General features: G+C 36.0%; 1 long non-coding RNA gene across 1 annotated transcript in view; it reads right to left on the reverse strand.

Annotated features, from left to right (window-relative positions):
• The window catches only part of LOC122790287, a 602,600-nt gene extending 584,819 nt beyond the window's left edge, over nucleotides 1–17,781 (reverse strand). Inside the window, exon 1 of the long non-coding RNA XR_006362980.1 lies at nucleotides 17,504–17,781. This is a non-coding gene — a long non-coding RNA (uncharacterized LOC122790287). The remainder of the gene's footprint in view (nucleotides 1–17,503) is intronic.
• Nucleotides 17,782–21,190: the final 3,409 nt, after the last annotated feature.

The following is a 21,190-nucleotide window of genomic DNA, read 5'->3' on the forward strand; positions in this document are numbered from 1 at the left end:
ACAACATTTGTAAAATTCAGTGCAGGACAGTCAATGACACTTGATCTACTGACTGTTAAACTTGGCAATATTTTTCAGGTTTTCCATTCAAAGTGAATGGAAGCCTGATCTGATAACAAAAGGTAGGGCTAATTATTCTTGCAATCAGGGCTGTCGGACAGTACTGCATTTTGGGACAGATTTAGAAAGTCTCATCAGGATGTCTGCCCCCATGAGGGCAGACAGGAGAACAAAAAAAAATAAATTTAAGAATGAATAATTTTTTGGATTAAAGCAGCTTTGGGAGGTGCAGAAAATCATGACTAGATAAAAAATATATGTTTTTTTCATCATTTACCCATAGTGGTCCGTTAAATAATGAGACCATAAGCAAAGAAAAGGCTTGTATACAATATAGCGTATAGAAAAGAGAGAGAGAGAGAGAGAGAGAGAGAGAGACCGACAGACAAAAGTAATGCTAAACCAGACAGGACTATGTGAATTAAGAATGGGAAAACAGAAATAAATTGCCAAAGTCAAACACAGCTATTAGCATTACAGATGGCTAGAATTATGGACAACTAAATCCTATGACCATGTTTAAAACAGTACATAGTAGACTGCTGGTTTACCTTTCAGACTATTTAAAGATGATGCTGAAGCACCTTTCAGACTATTTAAAGATGATGTTGAAGCAGAATTAGTGCACAAAACAAAAGCACCTAGCAAATTTCTGCATTTTAGAACTGATGAAGCATCGGTTTAGAAAGGCATGAAAGTACTTAGCTGTGTTTTAGCCTTGCTTTTATGGTTTTATTTACCTTCTTTGCATAAAATCCATGATTTTGTACAGCAACCTCTGTGGCTGACTGGTTAGATTTACTTAAGATTTTACCTTTTTGTATTTAACCAGTCTTGATCAGAGTTTACAACATTTTTCTCTACATTTTAATTTCTACATTTTCACCAGCCCAGTAGCATGAAGGGATAAAGCCCCAACTACAAGTCAGGTGACTTGGAATCATTTAGCAGCTTTGCTGACGAACTGTGCTGGCAAGTAAGATGTGTGGTGCCAGCCTTGAAAGGGAGGTTGTTTCCCAGCCAGCTTTGCCTGCCATTCCAGTGGTGTAAAGTGAAGGCGTCACTAACACCAAAGCAGGAACGGGGATGCACTGCTACTGTCCAAGTGGGCAATAGCAGCTCATGCCTACAAATGTGTGTACATTAAAAGATTTTTTCATTGCTAGGATGCGGGTGAAACTACAAGCACCCCTGAATTTTATCTGAATGATGTCCCCCCATGCAGGCTTTTGCTCTGGCACATCTGTGGGGTTATCCCACACTGCCAGGGAATAAATGAGCCCATGTATGATTGGCAAGACAAAATGGTCACCAGGCAGAGGGGAGGAAGAGATACCAAAAAATGTTCTGCACTTTAATGGGTTAAAACTATCACTGCTAAGCTGGCCAACAGCAAATGAACTTGCAATTATTAAAAAATAAATAAATAAATAAAAATAAAAAAAAAGGCTCAATTAAGGAAAGCAACAAAACAAGAATAAGAAGAATGCAGTCATTTTGTTCCCCCTTACACTTAAGCAGAAATTTCCACATTGTAGTTAACAGCATATATCACTAAAAATAATGACCTCGTACTATAACTACATAACTTGGGTATGAATAGCCCAGGCTTTACCTACCACCACCTCCCCACCTCCATGTGCAGGTACACACACACGCACACTAGGGATGCAAGAAGAGTTGATGTCCTATAAAATAAATGAAAAACACTTATGTAATTCACTCCACAGAAACATGTACAATTAACTGAAACAGAATTATCAGGTCAGTTACCTACACTAAAACCAAGCATCCTACATGAGTATAATGATTTAAGCATAATGACCATACCTACCAACAGTACAGACTCAAAAATTGTCCAGATTTTTGCCCCATACTTCTCTTTTCTCATAAACTTGTGGAAAATCATTGAGGGCTGAAGTCAGAAAATGACAGATATTTGAGTTTCAGGCTTCATACACTTCAGAGAACTTATGCCACTGCAAACATGTTATTCTATCAACTTTCTAAGTTTGTAAGATCAATATTTAAAAAAAGTGTCCCTATTTTAGGCCTTTTCCAGATTTCTTGTTCTAAGTGGTTGAAAGATATGATAATGACTTATATGAAGGAACATTTAAAGTTATTAAATGCATCTTGATAGAGACCAACGTGAAACCAGAAGTGCAACCGTACAAGACTATTTAATTGTACAATGTTTAAAGAAAACATCCTAACAAGGGTTAAATAAATTTGAATAAATGAATATAAAAACAGGTAAAATGTTGAGTAACCTGGTTATCTCCAGCTGTAATGCTGTCAAAGCCAAAACTAATGTGTGCAGTTGCACAGATTACAGACAATCTTATAAGGCTATATGACATGAAAGGCATGTAATAGCTATAGTAGATGCTATTATAATGGAATTACAATGAGCAAACGTTCTATTACACATCATTAAACCCACAGCAATACAGAGTAGAGCTACACCCAGACATTTGAAGCATTTTCAACATACATGGGGTTTAAGTTTCACTGCAGACAATTTTTTTTTCAGAAGAGCATATGGCAAATGATACGTGTACAAAATAGAAAAGTATTGTGATGACTTATTCTTAGATGGAAAAACAGGAAACTGAAAAAACTTTGAGAAAGGCATCTGGGGAAAAAATATACTGCTACTGAAAGACATTTGAAAAAAAAAATGTACTGCCAAACAGAAACAAGTACGAATTTAACAATTCATTATTTCTAAAGTTTCATACTTTCCTCATTTAGGATTAGAGCAGGTTTCCATATCGAAGCAAGTTTGAGGTACTGTCTATCACAATCAGTAAATGCGCCAAGGTGTTAGAAGTTTATGAAGATCACAAATTAAGGGGAAAGACAAGGGAGCTGGGACATCAGCATGGGTGGGTTTTTAGGACAGTCATGTTGATGTCAGTTTGGGGAAGGAGTTTGCCAGAAAACTACTTGCATTCATTGGCCTTGATGACATCAGTGAATTGGAGACTGCAGCAAGCTTTTCCAGAGCAGGATAAAAAAGTGTTCTGAAAGTGGAACGACTGCAGTACAGTAAGGTGCTGTTCTAGTGGGGAGAGAAAACGGTCAATTTCAAATATTTTAAATGCTGTATTATTGTTTATGCATAGCTAGGACTGTAAACAGGGAGAAAAAGGACAGAAAAGTTGAGCATTTAATAACAGAATCCCATTATTGTCCTTTAAAAATGCTAAGAAAACTAATGAAAAAAATATACATCTCTTTGGAAATGGCCTAAAGAAGATCTAGCATGTTTATTAGAATTAACAACTGAGCTCAGAGACAGTTATATCTCCTTGGATGCCAAATGTGAAACCAGTCTTCACATCAGTACAAGTCATTTGGGTATAGATACCATACCAAGCCAAACAGGGAGACAAAAATGACAGAATTGGAGTACATGCAATAATAATTCTTTGTCTGATGTGGAGGAAAAAAAAGTATAGGCAGAAAAAGTAATTGCAACTGTACGGGCTTGTTACCAGTTTCAGATATACCTGTATGGAAAACTACATTTAAAACAGATAATAAGCAGCTGGAGAATTAAAAAAACATTAAGGACAGAGATAAAACCACTATTGTTACTTGCACAGGTTCATTGCCAATTACATGAAAGGGAGAAAACAGTATGGTAGGTTGTATGTGGAGAGTCACTCACTGCACATAATGGAAAAAGGTGAAATATATGTGAAAGTAACAGATGGCTATATTAATGACAGCTGAATTTGCAATTCCAAAAGCCCTGACTAATATTAGAGAAAAATAGTTATGAAATAGAGATGGTTCCGGTATTACAGAAGTTAAAATGGTTTTCTGCAATGATTATCAAGCACAAAAAATATGCACACAACCCAGATTAGAAACCACGATGACCTCCTGTGGGAAAGCAGACTAACTGTATCAGGCACTTTATAAAGGAGACTAATTGTGTATGTCTATGAACCACATTGGAGGTTTGTTAAAACCAAATTAGAAGAAAATATATGATGCTCATGAATAGATTCCATGAAAGACAACATGTTAAGTTACTTTATACCTTGTCGATGAAACACCATCAAAAGTATTATTGTACTAGTTAGACCTGCCAAAAATATGCATGATTGAATATGTTTAAGGATTTTTATGATCCTGTTAATGGTACAGGATATCATACTGTTGAACGTTTAACATTTTCAGCAGTACAGCTTCTTACAAAACATCAAAGGCATTTGTTCCAGCACTTGACACGTCGTTGTCAGTCTACAGAAAACTACAACAGGAGTTTATTGTACACCATTTAATAGCTTCTGTGCATTATTCCAGGATTATGTAAAAATGTTTGAATTAGATGTGTCACATCGCTATGGCATCAGGTAAACAGAAAACTGCAAAGTTTTACAGTCGACACGAAGTTCTGTGAGAATTACCACAGTAAAAAGACTGTCACAGGCACAAGTTTTCATGATGCATAGGGGATTTAGAACTGCTGTACTTCCCAACAAGAGTTCTAAATGATACATTTTAAAGAAGCAGTTTTCTTTTTCCGTCTCCTGGCTGTGCTTCAGTTTCCAACCATATCCCGAAGACATGCACTAGTTATCCTCCAAACTGCTAAGAAGTGTGAGTGTGTGTGGTGCCTTGTAATTAACTGGGATCCTATTCAGGATTAGTTTTTCTACCTTTTGTTTTCAATACCAGGGTAGTCACCAGCTTCTGTGACCCATAACTGGGCAATCTAAATATTGTAGGATGTATGAATGAATGAGTTCCTTCACTGCATAGCATTTGTACAACATCCAAAGAAAGACAGTAGTAAAACGTAATTTTTTGATGAAGGCCACAAATGCATTGAGATGAATAATGATGCACCGATTAAAAACAAAAATTAAAAAAAAACAAACTTTAAGAGTAATGTAAAATGAAGAAATATAGCTATATTTATTTTAGCAAGACATTTAATTTGGGTGAAGCTAAATGATTCTGAGAAACCGGACAGTAAATGTAACACTATTGGCCTACAGGTCAAGTCAACACTCAGACATCTGCCTCACTTGCACCCAGAGATGGTTATTTACACTGTAAATCTTATTATACTATTGCCTCTTACAATTTCATTTGTAATATGCACTGACAAATGTATGTTGCAAGTTCATTCTATGAGATATGAAAGTAGTAACAGCATTACAACAGTAGAAGGACTTGTGCTACTGAATACATATTGGTGAGTTCATTAGGTTAGCACTATAGAACTGGTTAGAATGTAAACTACTAGAAGAAGAAGAAGCAACATTCTAACATTTTATTACACATTACCAGCAATTTAATTCGCTATGGAACAGTTAGCCATTGCATTTGTGAGTTGCTGTCTTCTTAGGAAGTTGCCATCAAGAAATGCTGCTATACGCTCCAGCCTCGCCTGTAAGAATCCTGCACATAACATCGCTGTGCTGCTGAAGATCATAGCTATTGCACAGCCATATTTGTTGAAGCAATCATCTTATAGTCCTGACTCCTGAATGGAACTATTAACATTGATAAGACATTTATCTCATGTATGAGCTTCTACATGGTTGCAACATTGCATTTTCTAGTTAACCTTAGTGTCTGTGCACTTTCATAGGTACACCTAATAGAAATGAATCAACTCAAGCTGGGCGGACACAATGGCATCCACAGTAAATAGAAGGCAAATAGTATATCTCTGCAAGGTCTACACTGGAGGCAAAGTACCATGATTACATTACTATTGGCGGCTACAGAGACACTAAGTGCCTTCATAAAGGAAGGCCTCAGAAAAGAGGCCGTAACTCTCAACGGAGAAAAAGCATCTTGTTTTGGAAGTAGGAAAAAAAAGCCAAGGTATATCACAGGTGTCGAAGAAATATTTACCAATGAATATGGAACCTGGACAAAATAGAATGTTAGTGGTAACTCATGACCTCTTCTTATGGGGAAAGGTAAACTCACACTTAACTTTTATAAATTCAACATACATACTCTATTACAGAAAAGTAAATCTGAATCTTTTGCACAGTTCATTTGCATTCTCAGTTTATCAAGTCTCATCTCATAACTCAGTCTTTTAATGTCACTAAGGAAGTGATACTCTTGCAATTTCTTTGTATAAACATTCACATTAAACAAACCACAGCATGCTGCCTTAATAGAATATGTTTTTGCGCCAAATACAGTTTACATAAAAATAAGTTTTTTTGTTAATGTAAAAACATTTTAATGCCTCTATTATTATTTTATATAGTACTAGTGTCACCCTCATCGGTCTTTAGCTGTATAATGTTTCTTCACCTCCTGCAAACCTATATATTTATTTTTTTCTCTTTACAATTTCTGCTGGAAGTAGTCAACATTTGTTTATAGCATGGTTTACAATTATTGTCAGTATTGTATACCCATCTTACATTTAATCTGCAAAATATAAAAACTAAGTGAAGACAAGCCAGACCAGTGGAAAGGTTCATGTTTTTATTGCTGTGTTGCATGATCTTTTAAGAAAGATGGGTCTGCAAGGTCTACCAAACAGGTGATGGTCATGATGCATGACTGCAAGATCTTCAGATGGACAATGAAAAATCCAAAACACTTCCCATTGTTGAAGGTTGTCCATGCCAATGCACCGATACCAAACTACAGAATTCTAATTCTACAACTCTGCATAGGCAAGAACTATGCTAGGCTCACCAAACATGTCTCCAAGCCAAATCTGATACAATATCCCAGCTGCCCAGCATTGACAAAACTCTCAGTTATAGGTAGTATGTCAGTATCTGTTGGACAACTGTTGCTCTGTGCATAAACATCTCCGCAAATTAGATTGCTGACCTTGGAGTCGATTATAAAGATCAGGGAAGAATAACCCTCCCCTCCTGAGTGTACATTTTAAGGTTTATCTACCACTTAAATGCAAGATTCAAAATTTACATCAAATTTATTTTCCATATCAGAGTGGACTTTGTATTTTTGAGATTTCTGACCATACGTGGAAGCTTTAGCCATGTCCCAGAGACTTTTGTGCTCAACACACAAATTACACCCTGCTAGAATCCAAGTTATTGAGGAGATGAAGTACAAGTGAAGTTTGTAATCAAATTTCCCTTCATTTGGGGGCCTGGAGAAGTAATAATACTCAACAAATGTTTCATTTTTGCAGTGTTCATCTCTTTTACTCCTGTTTTGATGACTCAAAATAAAACTTTTATATATAGATATATACTATATATAGGTTTGCTTATTATGAACAAATGACTAGAACATCAACCAAAAAACACCAACGTTGCAAATGTTGACATGTGACTACACATGTGCTGAGCAACAACCACTGCATCTCTAAAAAGTAAAAAAATTAAAGTTTTTTTTTTTTGTAGGGGAAAGCCCCTATATGTCTCACACCCTTTGCTAATTGTATATTACCTTTTAGACTGCACAATAATCAGGTAAAGAACATATTCCCCTACCTCAAATATTGTATGATCTTGCATGCCTATTGACCATCTGTTTAAGTAACCACATTTTTCCAGCTAAACAGATGTCAGCCAGTTACAGTGTCAGAACTATTCAGTGCTCTCATATATATTACAACAATAAAGACATGCAAACAACCAGTCATTAGAATCTTCAGGTTTATAAGGACTGCATGGGCAGCAACTTATTCCAGGGAGCAAGCCCACCAATGCCTATGATGTGAGGGAACTATATCCTCACACTTACTCTAACTTAAATAAATACTTTTACTATAAGAACAACACTGATTTCTTTTATTGTATTCATCTCTGAGGATGTGCAAACTCAGAATGAGAATAAAAAAAAAAAAAAAAAATTGTAAAACAAATGTAGCAGGGAGGGCGGTGAAGTAGAGCATGTAACCTGGAAATACACCCATAATGCCTTCTATATAGTCACATGTTAAAATCAGTTGTCCTGGTCCTCTTCAATAAACACATCACACCGAATGACATTTGACGTCCTGGTCCTCTTCAATAAACACATCACACCGAATGACATTTGACGTCCTTTATTAAACTTTCATAAACATAACTGTGTCATCCAATATTTATTACTTACGAATGAAACACTATATCTGATTGAATTCCAACATCCCCATCCATGTAATATTTATCAGGACAGCATGACTTTGCTCAACCTTACCCAGTAAGCAGCATCCATACCTCAAACTCACTTACTTATGAAGCAGCGTCTCACTCCTCACTTCATTTACCACTTACTGAATTACACATCCCACTTATCTTACTTATGAAGCAGCATCCCACTACTCACTTCATTTGCCATTTATAGAATTGCACATCCCACTTATCTTACTTATGAAGCAGCGTCCCACTACTCACTTATTTACCACTTATTGAATTAACCTCCAACCAAATAATCAGCATCCTTACCCCCACTTGCTTATGTATCGAGCCACCTTCAAATACTTACTTTCCTTTCCAAATTCATTGGAATGATCATCCAAAACCAGAGGGGGAACAGAAGAGGATAGGCATGTCCCTCTTCTCTGCCCTACCCAATCTAACAAATAACCACAATCCTACTATTCTACCAAAACAGGGAGGGGAGGGTGGGTAGCAAGTTCACGCCAAAAAATGTGATTACCCAGCTACACTTGCATAAATCCCTTAAGCCCCACCCTGCCCATACCTCATTTCTTCCCAATTATTCCTTACCAATTAACCCTTTCTTCCCTCTCTCTTTACTCCTGCTAATATAATTAACTAACCCGACTCTAAAGATGTCCCAGGACAACTTGGTTTGTTACCAAACCTCATTTACTGTAGAGCCAACCAAATTTAATTCTGACCTGCCAAATAAGTGCCATCTTTGATATTACCAGCTCACATTCTATACTTTGAAGAAATAAATTGTCTGTTTTCATTTGTGACTAGGTTGGCTTCACCGGAGACGATATAAGTCTACACTCACAAATGCACTCTTTATCTGTGGGTATATCTCCTTTTCTCCTGCTTGTTTCTATTGTTGGAGGTGAGAGCATATTATGAATTTCTTTACAGATTAAAAAAAATATATATCTGAATTTGCCATTCTAAAAGAAATGCCCTACATTTTTACAGTCACAGTACCTCAGTTTCATGTATTGTTTTAGAGTATGTTTATACTTATTTGGTAAAAAGTAAATTATTACATGCATGTCTCTTCATAAAACTAAAGCATCTGTAATTCTAAACAGTTTTTACTGCTGATTAACAAGTATTTGTGACACAGATCCAAGCATATGACCAACACTCTAAGCTATTTTTCCTCACAATGGTATTTTTTAAATGTCTCTTAGCTAGTGAGAAATAATGTGTGGTCTTCTCACTTTCTAGGCACAAGTATTTATTAAAACAGCGCATCTAGCATCAATAATTAACTCCTGACGAATGTCTCATTTGTAAAAAAGGCAGCTGTCAGTGGACACACATGTATGCATATATTAACCAATTGATAGGCTTCATATTTAGGATATGTCCAGAAAGCATCTGAGGTACTGTGTAGATATTTTCAATTATCTCCTCTTATGGCATGTCAAACTTTTTTGTCTACATCTTTAACACATCATAAAAAGTTAAATCTACATCCCTGACAAATCATCAGTCTTGTTAAATATTTCCTAAACCTCTAATACTTAATGCTACATGCTAGAAGTAAAGGTTCACATTCCACAAAAATAAAACCCATAAACTACCCCAAAATGCCACAGTCATTCTAAATAACCCCCAAATCTAAATCTACTCATGGTTTAAAGGAAAATAAACAGGATATATGGCCCATTTACTTCAATGCAAAATATGCTAACCCTTCAGAAAGTAATACTGCCCACACAAGTGACCCCCGTAGAAATATAGTTTTTAAATAAAAGAACTTAAAATGAAAACAGCAAAATAGGACACTAATCACAACTAGCATTTTAGAAAAGCAACATCACCAACAACACAAATGAAATTTTAAATTTTAAATATTTTAAGATTAAACTAACTGTAAACAAAGTCTAGAACTTAAAAATTCTAACAAACAAAGTCAAGTGGTGGAACCATAATAATATCAACAAGCTTTATAATAAAACGAAGAGAAATTTGACTAAAACTAAGAAGTGTAATTCCCAAGATGTTAAAACCCTTGTCACTAACAAACAGTTCGGAGCTTAATAAAATCTAGCAAAGTTAAGTTTGAGGCTAAAACAGCTACCCAAGCCAAAGACCATCACAAAGCATTTTTAGTTATGTAGCACATGTTACCTACAATGAGGCTGAACATGGAAAACCTATTAGCAAATAAATTTAGCTCTAACTTCACCCCTCCCTCCCCTCCAGCTGACCCTCAAAATACACCTGAAACTGGCTCACCTCCAGCTATGACACAAGACCAAGTCTTAAAAGTACTAGCAAAAGCTAAAAATACTGCATCAAAAGCCAAAAATACTGCATCGATGGGTCCTGACAATATCCCTGAATGCATCTTAACATTAAGGGTGATTTAGCCACATCTCTAACACTGTTCGGTCTTGGCTTCCATACAGGTTTTGTACCAAACGAATGGAGAACAGCTACAGTCATTCTCTTGTATAAGGGAGGACCTTCCAAAGACTCAAGCAAATAGAGACCGGCAAGTCAGACCAGCCTCATATGCAAAGCCATGCAAAGACTTATCGTGGAACTAATCAATCTGGACATAGGGACCCTCCAAACACTGGACACATTAGTTTGGATTTGGGAAGGGCAGGTCATGCTTACACAACCTGGTTGATTTTTTTGAAAAGGTCACCAAAGCAATGGATGATGGAAAAATGGTAAACACTGTAAATCTCAACCTGAACTAGGCTTTGCATATGAGCTTGGTCAGACTTATGGTCTGCAATTACCAGGGTCCATGGAAGATCTTCTCTTATGCAGGACTCCAAAAAAAATAAGTGGAGGGCAAACCCCAGAAACAAACCCACATGGTAGAACCGTAATATCAGTAATCGTTATAAATCAAAGGAAAATAAATTTAACTATTTTTTTTTCTTTTTTCATCTTGTGATTTTATTAATTTAAAAAAAAGTATATATATATATATATATATATATATATATATATATATAAATAAATGTAAATAAATAAAAAGGAGGAACAGACCAAAACTGAGACATAAATCTGTGCACTTGAGAGGAATGCATTTTATTTATTTTACATTTACTAACTATGATTATCCAAATAGACATCAGAACCCCTGTTTAGTGGAGGCCTGTGAAAAAAAAGCTTCATTTTTACAATTAACAATAGCAATATACTATGCAAGCTTTATGTGACAAATAGGAATAGGAATATATAGTAACAGTATAGAAGCTACATACAAAAAAAGTGTTTACATGTAAAATTCATGTCTTTATACATGTTCAAAAAAACAAAATCATGCATTTACATTGCAGCTTTTCACACTGCAGAAAATCACTTGTTTGAGAGTACGTGTACTTTTATCCAGGGGATGAACATCTGCAGATCCAGGATTAATTTAGTTACTGTTTAAGGTCTCCTTTAAAAAACTATAGTACATCAGTTTGCTTGAGGGGTGGAGGGATAATATATTATTTTCTACTGCTCCACATGAGCACCACCTTTCACTTAATTTCCTCAATTTTCTAGCTCGATGATGATCAACCTATAGATCACCAATATCCCCACAGCTGCAGGAAATCTGTACAAAAACTGCAAGCCCTTGAGTTTATACTTTGAGCTATGTCTTAATCCATTTCTTTGGAAGATGCAGGAAGGAATCTACTGTGCCATTTCTTTGGTAGACTGGCTGTACGTTCAAGCTTCCAAAGCAGGGAATCCCATCTGTTAAGAATGTTGCAGCAGTGAAGGCAAGGACATCTATCGTTATAAGATTTTATATACCTGTACTTTACCAACCTTCCATATTTATACTCCTCACTGGATTTAACAAAAGCTTGCACTTTGGCATCACTAAAAACATCTAGGACTACCAAAAATGGCCACCTTGACCCAAATCTAAATTTTGTTTTACTTAAACTAACAAATAGTATGCACAATCAAAACATATAGCACATTTACGTCTCATTACAAATAAAAAGTAACTCATACTGTATACAAAAAACTGACACCTCCCTAAAATACCCTAGCTCATCTAAAAAAACTCCTAAACCCAGATCTACCTTTAGTTTAGCTTAAAAACTCACGAATAAAAAAATACATACATTAAAACATAAATCAAACTTTTCCTTTGCAAAAAAGTTAAAATAAAACTCTACACATTGTAGACAATGTACTCCTGGAATAATAATTCCCAACTAAAACAAATTCTTAGAAACAAGATTCATTCCTATTAGAAAGACAAAAAAAAAAAAAAAAGATCACAACTAATCAGTTAGAAAATGCTGTTAACCAGCAAAAAAAAAAAAAAAAAAAACTATATAAAAATATAATTAATTAGAACATCAACAAATGCTAGCCTAAACCTCAATAAAGTAAAGCTAACTTTAAAGAACATTAACATTTACCTCAGCAGCTCCAGGAGAAAACAAAAAAACATTTCACAAGACTATCCATTCATAAAAAATATATTCTAGCTTCCTAAATCCATTTTAAAGTAGAATATTAGGTAATTAATGTAGCCCATTTACCTCAGCAACTCCAGGAGAAAACAAAAAAAAAAAAAAAACAATTCACAAGACTATCCATTCATAAAAAAATATATTCTAGCTTCCTAAATCCATTTTAAAGTAGAATATTAGGTAATTAATGTAGCCCATTAAAAAGTTGGAGTGAAACACTACTATAACATTAAAAAATTGATAAATGGAACCCAAGGGAATCAGTTATGTGACATACAAGCATGCATTGTAGGTTTAGAGCACTTGATTCATGCTAAGGCTGTACCGTATACCATCAACCTACCTGACAGGGATTTCAAATGTCACACAAATGAACTCCATGTACTGTACCCCCCCACACACACACACACACACACACACACACACACACACACACACACACACACACACACACACACACACACACACACACACACACACACACACACACACACACACACACACACACAAAATAATGTTATGTAAACAATAGGTCACATGGTGGAGTGAAAGGTATACTTATTGCCACTTACCCAGGGATATTGCTTGAGTTAATAAAGTAGATCCAGCGCACCTGAGTTTTACCAATGTTCTGCCGATCCCTTGAATCGTAATACATCAGCATTTGGCAATGAGCTTTAAAAATGTTTTTTTCATGGGGCAAGACCCACTGTGGACCCCACAGTGCGATAGCTCTGCCCAAATACCCCAGATTAGAAATATACTGCACTCAAGGTCACACAAACTTTAGGGTTAATTTTCCAGATACAGTTTGCATATGCAAATGTTGTTTTACCCAAATACACAAATAAGTATTCAGCTGCAAGCAAACGAGACATGGCCAGCTGAAAAGCAAGCAAAAAAAAAATAAAATAAAAAAAAAAGATAACCTTATGAGCTACCAATATGGTATCTTTACCATGCAGAAACCCAGTGTCTTCGTGCACACATAAAATGGGCATTTGCAAAGTCATGGCAAGAGAATGCAGTTGCTGTGATATAAGCTGCGAGAGGTATGGTTGGTCAGCACTACTGAGGACATGCTTAGTTGCAGTAACTGTGTAAGCAGCTGCACTTGTGATTATTGCTGTTAAAATGACCATCAAGTTTTGTGCGTTTGGAACTATACCAAGGAGAGAGCCTCCCTGGTCTTCATGCAGAAGTATGAGACTCCTGGTGTTTTTTAATAACAGTTTTTCATCACACTAAAGACCCTTTTTGTGACAGTCAGTAAACCGCTACAGGTTAGTAAAGGTTTTTGATACAGTAAAGAGCTACAACCTGTGTACTTAAAAGGTTCTTTAAGCTAAGCAGACTATTTTTTAATTCAGTCAAGTACAACAGGACTTTCTTTTTATCTCCCGAGAGGTCTGTAAGGACATTGCCTAGGTTGTCAACTTAACTGACCTTGCTACATCTCTGGACATGTTTTGCACCAGTTTAAATTTTACATTTAGTAGTGTATATTTGATAATTATGTATTAAAGATATTTTTAATGTAAAATTGTGCCTGCACACTTTTTAACTGATAGTTGTACAGAGTTAATAAATTAACTATAGGGAATTTTGGTATGGAATATCCAGGTAATAATTTTCAGAAAACTGTCTTTTCTGCCATTGCACAATTTAATTTGTTAAGTTTTGTTTATCATATTGTGGGCACAAATTATACAAATTCAGTATCACAGTTCAGGGTTGGTGTTGGTCTGTATATGACATGCTGAAAATCTAAACTCAAAAGTAGTACATTTAAGTGGTCATATTTGCTAAAAATAAACATTAAAAATGTGCTTTTTTATTTATTTTTAGTTTTCTAGTGCTGCCATCATACGTACAGTTTCTGTGGTATTTTTTTTTTATTTTACTGACTCTCTTTTTTTTTTAATTTTTTAGTGTGTGTGGAAGTTGACTGAAAAGCTTTCTTCCAACGCAAATCAGGGTTAGTGACAAGACAAATAATAGCTGAAGAATCTGCAAATAAATGTAAGGTTTAAGTGGCCTGCATTAATTCTTTCCAAAGTATGGAGCTATTTTTTCTGCACAGCTACATATCAATCTGACTAGTCAGCTTCCTTGCATATTTTATAAATATGCACTTAGAAGGGAAGTATATAAACATGTACAGCAATTTGACAGAAGAATCACTAAAACTGAAAGCCTGCACATTTAAGAATGTATAATCATGCACAAAAATCAAAATGGGCTGAAATGCTGTTTCACACTGAAAAAAGAAAACACTGCAAGAGGTGGCACTACAATGTAAAGACTATTAAGAAGTAAATCACAAATGACCACTATAGAAGTGCCATAAGCCATTGGGACTGTGCATGTTACACACATTACTAAATGTCCAAGCATTGTAAGGCACTTGCCTTTTGGTTTCATGCCTCACACACTTCTTAGTATGCAGAAATACGTGTACCAAGCATACCACTTCTTCACTTACTGCATACATGACTACAATACAGGCAGTCATATAATGTCACACAAATTTGAATGTCAAAATGCACATGCAATTACCCAAGTAATGTGTCTAGGCAAGATAGTAAGCTTCTCTGTACCCTCTAATATTGGAGGTTTTACCCCCTACAACGTGACTACTCTAATGTTCTCATACCTAGGTCATCTACCTTAGTAATGACTGGTAATTCCTTTAAGAGCACTCATTCCCAAGGCTGTGCACCATTGGGGTGAGAATATATTAAAGTAGGGGTCACAGTAGGTGAAGGCCTCCATTATAGGATGTGCAGTGAGGTTTGCACTTCCCCCAACCCTAACAGAAGATGTTCCTTCACTATCTGCTGGCTTTCTTGTTCTGTAACAAGTCTTACGGATGGTCATATGGCATAGTACGGATGTTACTGCCTCAGAAATGTGATTTCCATTCAATGCTGTGTGGTATCTTAGTGGGAAGCCTACACATATGGATACTGAAAGAAATTGATAATATTTTATATGGTATATACACGTACAATATCCTAAAAAATAACTATGCAAAGTCAATAACTACAGCTATCTGCCAGACAGAGCCCTTGTTCATTGCTACAACCAAGACTGCATTTCACTATCTTGTTATTCATATATATATAAAATTTTTTTTTTTTTTTTTTTTTTTTTTTACAGTAAATGTACATACAGGGAATCTGTAGTACAGAATTTAATATTAAATGGCACTCACAGAAAAAAAAATGAAAGAAGCATACTTATCAAATATTACACAGTTTATTGTAACACAATAAATAGAGACTCCATCCATCTCTTAGATGCAGACCACCACACAGATTATTTCTATAGCTCAGTTTTTGATCTGTGAAGGCATTTTAAAATTCCGAAGTAATTATGATTTTCTTTGGTAGATTCATTGCATAGTTAGACCATTTATTAAACTAGATATCACCTCCTGTGCTACAGTGACATGATTTACTGTTTCACTAGAAGACACATATTAGAAATTTGTAGTGTCAAGTGGGCCCTAGTCATGAACTTGCTGTTTCAAATGAAATTGGTACATAGGGAAGTACTAGGTTAGCTGCCCTTACAGACCATTTTAATCCTAGCCAATTTCTCTTTCAGTGGTGAGGATCAAACCCTGTACTTTGAGTCTGTGAGGTGAACACCTTAACCATTATGGCAACCCCAGTGTGGAGGCTGGTCGCTCAAACAGTAGAGTTTGAGTCTGTGTATATATTACTTTCATATACATGAAACAAGTGCACATTTCTTGCAAATATATTTCAGATCTGCTTTGCCTATTTTGCAAACTTGACAGCTAGACAAACTCGGGAATGTGGAGTAAGCATACCTTCTTAAAAGTGATGCTCACTTGAGCCTTAGGGCCCCATTACTGCCTTGGACCATATGGACAAAAGAACTTTCACCCACAGATGAACTCAGTATAAAAGTCAACTTTTGAGTAACTTATTTCCTTTAAAATTTTTATAAAGTGCAAAATTTGATAGTATACAAGTCTGGTACTATTAGGCAACATTTTTTAGGTTTACCATAGGATTAGTATTGCACCAGAGGGGAAAAAAAAACAGAATTAATGACCATATTCACTTTCTGCCAACATTGTTGAATATCATCACAAAAAAAGTGTGGCTTAAAAAACAGAAAGTCCCAGAAAATAGAGATGTCTTTATTAATAAATATCTGGCAAGCACATCTAGGTCTCGTCTGGGCATTTACGTAGCTTATTAGAACAAGGACAAGGACATGATCATTTGATATAACTGGATTCATAACTGGATTCAGTTCACTATCTAGCACATAAGGTGATAGTGATAAAAAATTATTTTCATTACCCAACCATGTACATGTCTTGTACTACGACTTTTGATGAAAAAACATAGATGCTGCTAAAACAAGCATATCCAGCCACATATAAAACAAACTGTTGCTTGGGCAAAGACAAATACAAAAATGCTGGAATTGCAGTATCTTAACTCAAGTTGAGAAGTGTGTTTTTTAAAACAAAAGAAATAAGCTTCATTTTAGCATCAAATGGTAAAACAAGCAGTCTGTGTTTAGTAAAACAAAGACAGTTAATACAACAGAATCATTAGAAACTTCAGTATAAAATACGCAATCTACTGTCAGTCACAGCTGCAGATTACTCATTTTAGGCACAAGTCAGGAAAACAAAGCAAGCTTAAAAAAGCTTTTGTTTAAAAAAATAAATACATATCAGCCTCTTTTCTTAATTTTTCACTCAGTTTGTAAACTATATCATAATCCCAGCATAACTTTGTGCAAGGTTTAAAATAATACAGTTTTACTTAGAGATTTGTAAAACCGAGTAAACAATTAAAACAGACTTACTGGGAGGTTTCTACTCTTGAAACCTGTTCAGAAGAAACCACTCCTTCTGACTTCAGTCACACTTCTCAAGATTTCCAAAACACAGAGCCTTAAGCAAATGAAATATTCCAAATCTTCACCCATGAAACTTTTTTTTTTCTTTGCCCAAAATATTTGCTTTCATATAACTCAACAGCTCCCTATCCTCTTCAAACTCCACTCTGAACTAACTAGTCCCTCATCAACTCTCTAGTTAAAAACACCTGCTCAGCCCTTTAGCAATACTGGTTTAAAGTGGCCTAAGCCCTAATAAAGCAAGACTGATCACTATTGCAGAAGCTCAGGGCATACATATCTATAGTTATCCAGCAGTCCTGCCATGTGACATTTCTCTTCAACCAGTTTAGAACCAGGGTTTGAGTGTGTGCAGCCAAAGAATGCAACCTAGTGAGTTTATATATATACTTTCTTGTTTAGCTGTTGACCTAAGCTCTACAGAATAGTGAAAGGCTTGCACACAGATATATATAGAGAGAGACAGAGTGTGTGCATGTGTGTGTCTGGAGGATGCATGCTTTCAAATAGCTAACTATATCTGGAAGGAGAGAGACTGGCAGTGAAACTACAATCACATCCAGGCATTGCTTTAGGCAGGTGTTTATTCAAGCACAGAGACTACTTCACATAATTAGCTGCTTGTACCAAGCACTAGTTCAAGCAAGTATTCATTCATGCACAAACGCTTATTTGCATTATTAATCATATGGACCAGCTGCTAGTTTGGGAAAGTATTTATTCAAGTAGAGGCACTTAATTAACTATGTATGCTAATTAAATTCACTCATTTGGATTGCTGTTATATATTTTTACTTTTCTTCAAATATTTACAGAATATATCACAAATAATCAGGACAGCATTACAAGTGGGCACTCATTTAATAAGAGCTGATGTCTGGAAATGCAATATGTAACTACAGACAGCACAACTTTTAAACTATATGTATATCAACTGACTGTTTTTTATTGTTGACTACATATTGTAACATGGTCAAGATGTAAAAACGATCTTAGTGGTCAAGCTCATTCACTGACTTAAAGTAAACTAAATTAATAAAGATGGTAAGCAATTATTTTGCTGGAATATAGTTCAGATGTTATCAGGCTTACAGTTTTAATATATAGATAGACAGATCATCTACAACAAAATGAAAGACCTGACACATAACTAATATTAATATACAAAAAAGACTAAAGCAACACATCAGCCAAGGACTTTTTCAGATGTACGAAAAAGTCTTTAGCTGATGTGCTGTGGGTGAAAACACTTACCAATAAGTTAATGGAGTCGGTTTCAGATATATATATATATATATATATATATATACATATATATATATATACACACACACACACACACACACACACACATATATATATATATATATATATATATATATATATATGTGTGTGTGTGTGCATATATATTTATATACATATATGTGTATATATATATATATATATATATATATATATATATATATATATATATATACACACACTCATGCACCTTTATACACTTGCGTGTGTGTGTGCGTGTATGTGTGTATCACTAATATACTAAAATAGATCTTTTTACAAATATATTTTGCCAATGCAGAGCATCAATCCCTATAGCACTATATAAAATGTTAACATATGGTCATGCTATCTGTCTGCAACAAGTAGTCTAATACAGTATAGTATAGTAACATTTGTAGTTAGTATACATAAGAGAATGCATGTCTGTTACAGAATGATTTCTCAGCACAGACTGGTCAAAGACTATTTAACAACAAATCTCTATAAGAACTGGACCCACTCCAATTTGCTTATCGTCCGAACCGCTCCACTACAGTTGCCATCTCCCTGGCACTGCACACATCCATGGCTCACTTGAAAAACAAGAACTGTTATGTTCATAGGTTGGTACTAAGCTATCGACCCTAGGGCCTATACAAGCCTAGCCATAACAATTCCCTGGCTATTTCTTCCCACAATATTTACTTCCCTGTCCGACTATTATTCATTGACTTCAACTCTGCCATTAACACAGTTATACCCCAACATCTGATAGAGAAACTGATTCATTTGGGTGTCAGCACTCCCATGTGTAACTGGATTTTGGACTTCCTCATTGACAGATCACAAAGAGTGAGCATAGGCAATAACACCTCAGAGAGCACTACAGTGAGCACAGGAGCCCCTCAAGGATGTGTTCTCAGTCCTCTGCTGCTCACCATGCTGACCCATGACAGTGCAGCTAGGAAGAGCTCAAATCACATCATCAGAATTGTGGAATATCAGCAATGGTGATGAAACAGCATACAGGGAGGAGGTGAAGCATCTGATTGACTAGTGTGACAACAACAACCTGGCTCTGAATGTAAACAAAACCAAAGCGGTGATAGTGGAGCTCAGGAAAAACCATGAGGCACATCCTCCTCTCACAATTAAGGGAGAAACAGTAGAAAGGGTGAAGAGCACCTAATTCTTGGGGGTGCACATTGCAGAAGACTTGACATGGTCCATTAACACAAATCACACTGTCAAGAAGGCACAACAAAAGCTTCACTTCCTACACAGGTTGAGGAGAGCAAACCTTCCAGCTTTAGTCCTCATAACCTTCTACAGAGGCACCATTGAAAGCATCTTGATATGCAATATCACAGTATGGTATGGGAACTGCAAAGCTACACATCATAAGACTCTCCAAAGGGTGGGGAAAGTGGCAGAGAGGATCACTAGGTTCACACTTCTATCTGTAAAGAACCTGCACTCAGCACAATGTCTTGGTAGTGCAAAAAAGATTGTCAGAGACCCAACCCACCTGGCTTAGTGACTGCTCTGCTTAACTTCAGGCAAATGTTACAGAAGTATACTTTGCAAAATGACTAGATTCAGAAATAGCTTCTTTCCTCAGGCTATCAGACTACTAAACTTGAGTAGCAATGCAAGCCAACAGGTCACCTAGTCAGTGGCCACACAGTCAGAAGGGGAATCTCATTGCAATCAACCCGATCTTCTCACTTGTGCAATAGCTCATTGTAAGCTTCTTACTTTTCTGCAATGACTGGTAGACAAGTTACATTCCATGCAATTGAAAATGTCCTAGTCTTTATGCTCAAGTCTCAACTGTGCAATATATCTACACGTGCAATACTAAGTGCTGCTAATAGTTAGAGATACAAAAATGTGATTATGTGAAAAGCTGCGGTGGTGCAGCAGTAGCGTTGTTGCCTCACAGCAAGAGGTTCTCCTGTTCAATTCTTGGCTGGAGTGCCTTCTGTGTGGAGTCTGCATGTCCTCCCCGCAGTCAAGTGGCCTCCGAAAGACATGCGTGAATGGGCGTGCCTTCGCTGAAGGGTGGGCATAGGGCTGGCAACTCGGCACCATAAAAATCAACTGCCAATCATTAGCGGACCAGAGTTCCGCTGTGGTGACCCCTAACCGGGAAAAGCCGAAAAGACAAACAACAAAAATGTGATTATGTCCTAGTGCCATGTCACATTACAAATGTTTTTTCTTTCTTATTATATATGATATATTTATATGTATTGTCTGCACCTAGACCTCAAAGCAACAAAATTTCATTTAGCCTGCACTGAGGTGTGGGTTTATATAACAATAAATTTTACTTTTACTTTATTGCATATCAGTGTCGCTGGTACT

The sequence above is a fragment of the Protopterus annectens genome, chromosome 16.part0 (genome assembly GCF_019279795.1).
Source record: "Protopterus annectens isolate FY-2018-M chromosome 16.part0, PAN1.0, whole genome shotgun sequence".
Classification (NCBI taxonomy): Eukaryota; Metazoa; Chordata; order Ceratodontiformes; family Protopteridae; genus Protopterus; species Protopterus annectens.